The sequence below is a fragment of the Limulus polyphemus genome, unplaced genomic scaffold (assembly GCF_000517525.1).
Source record: "Limulus polyphemus unplaced genomic scaffold, Limulus_polyphemus-2.1.2 Scaffold9008, whole genome shotgun sequence".
Lineage (NCBI taxonomy): Eukaryota > Metazoa > Arthropoda > Merostomata > Xiphosura > Limulidae > Limulus > Limulus polyphemus.
The window spans coordinates 337-2,749 of NW_013674618.1; the positions used below are offsets into that span (position 1 = coordinate 337).

Sequence of the window (2,413 nt, forward strand, 5' to 3'; positions counted from 1 at the left end):
CCGTAACTTCGTTCCGACGAAACTCAAGCGACACAAGTCCCTTCCCAACAAAACCGGTTTATTCCTTCCGAATACAACCCTACCGATACACTCAACTTCAACAATCGCGCTAAACAAACGCTGTAACGTCTCTCGTGCTCTCTGACTGCAGTTCAATTACTCACTATCTACACACACACATTACCTCCCTCTGTCACGTTGTCACCCTCTTTTATATACCCGACTACCCTATATCTAGTAAATACTAGAGCATTCGCCAAGGTACAGGATAGTTCTAGAAACGTGGCGTCACAGTAGTCATGTGACTCGCTGACGCAACAGTAACATTAACCCTTTATTTATGCTTTGCCGTAGAATCCACGCTCCGACCGGATATAGTTACCTTGGCTACGCCTATACCGCATCACAGGGATTTCCCAAAGTTCTCTATTGGTTATATTTTGTTATTTAAATAACATGAAGAGAAAACCCGCAAATAAGTAATTACAAGCTAGAAAAAAGATGGTAACAAACACTAAAATGATGTTGATTTAGAAGTTGATGTATTCAACAACGTCTCGAGCCTAAGCCCTTCATCATTTAAACAGCGATATACAGCTGCAAAAGCAAAGCTTGCTGGAAAAGCTCAGGATTTACCATAAAACTCCTGTGAAAGTCGTGATTGTTTTAGTATCACCTGATAAAAATCCTAGGCTCGAAAGTTTGTTAAATAAATCTACGCACCTTTTAGTTGTGTAAGTCACATGACAAAGTCACGTGACTATTATATGTCTTCAACAGGATAACATGTTTTCACAGAAGTTTTAGGGTAAATTCTAAGCTTCTGAGCTATACTTTTATAGTTGTATATCACTGTTTAGCCATGACAAACTTGGATAAAAACAAAGATCAAACATTCTCCTACTTCTACAAGATGTTTCCCTCTATATTTCCATAAAAATCAAAATAACTAATGCTTAAGAAGACCCGAGATTTATCTCAGATACATTTAGATTCCTGGATGTTTGTATAATGTGCACTGAATGTAAGTATATCAATACGAATAAATTACGTACCTGAAAGCGGTAGGCCTAAAAATGTCTCGTAAGCTAATTTTGGGAGCTACCAAAGGATTAATAAATATGACATCACAAAGCAAAGGATTCTGCCATGAACTCGTAAACAACCTGTTTTAGTGGATTTGAAACAACGTAGCAAACAATGCAACATTATAACAAAGAATAATATATGTTCCACAACAAATTAAAAACTGCTGCCTTAATGCCGGGTTCAATGCTACCTAGATGTCGCTTTAAAATAATATGTAAATAAATAACATTGGTATATTACGAACAAGAATTAACAAGGTGTAATATCATGTAAAAAATTATACAAAAAACATTACTCTTGTTAAGAAGTAATGTTCTAAGGTAAACAACCAAATTAGTAAACTAAAATAAAAGGTGGTAAAAGTTTATTGTGGATGCAAGCGTAAGGAAAACTAGCAAAATTATATAAAAACTAAGGTTAAAAAAAACAATAAATAGTGTGACAGTAGCAGTTTACTGGTTGTTGCTAGACTGGCTTTGCGCAAGTGATAATAACAGTAATAGGTAAAAAAAGAATTTATATTTTTATTTATATTTCTGATATATTTTCCAAGCAATTTATCAACTTGCTTTCATCGCTCTCGCGAGGTCCTGTAACAGAAAAATTGAAGTGGATATTTGATCTTTACGACATCAACGGAGATGGCTTCATCAGCAAACAGGAGATGTTGCATATTGTATCTTCCATCTACGAAATGCTTGGCCACTACACGGAGCCTGTAGTTCATGAACACTCCGCTAGGGAGCACGTGGAGCGTATTTTTCATGTAAGAAACCCTTTCATGAAGAGCTTTTAGCTAGTTTGTAATTTATCTAATTTATAGCAACTAAAGAATCAGCAGCTGAAAAAAAAAAAGATTAACAGTCTTGTTCATGTTTCATTTATTGAATACAATGTCATTCAAAACGCCTTTGATGTGCTTTTTTTCTAAACTTTAACAAGGTAATGGATGACTTGTATTTGTATTTCTTATTTCAAACGAATCTCATATTCTCACACTCAAAAAGAAAGTTAATACAAATTTCTATTTGTGGTTTCTTTTACAAAACCGATCTATTTTTTTTATTTTTTTGTCAACAACATTTAAATTGAATAAGGAACTCCATAAAAATGCATAATATAGTCGCTGTATATATGTAAATAAATAACATTGGGATATTACGAACAAGAATTAAGTAGGTGTAATATCATGTAAAAATTATACAAAACTATTACTGTTGTTCAGAAGTAATGTTCTTTAGTTAAAAACCTCTAGATGATATATATATATACATACCCTAAAACTTCTACATGATATATATATATATATATATATATACTACCT

At 33.4% G+C, this 2,413-nt stretch overlaps 1 long non-coding RNA gene across 1 annotated transcript in view; it reads left to right on the forward strand.

The window, feature by feature from the left end:
- Positions 1-1,625: 1,625 nt before the first annotated feature.
- LOC106475691 overlaps positions 1,626-2,413 on the forward strand; it is a 6,627-nt gene continuing 5,839 nt past the window's right edge. Inside the window, exon 1 of the long non-coding RNA XR_002608948.1 lies at positions 1,626-1,855. This is a non-coding gene — a long non-coding RNA (uncharacterized LOC106475691). The remainder of the gene's footprint in view (positions 1,856-2,413) is intronic.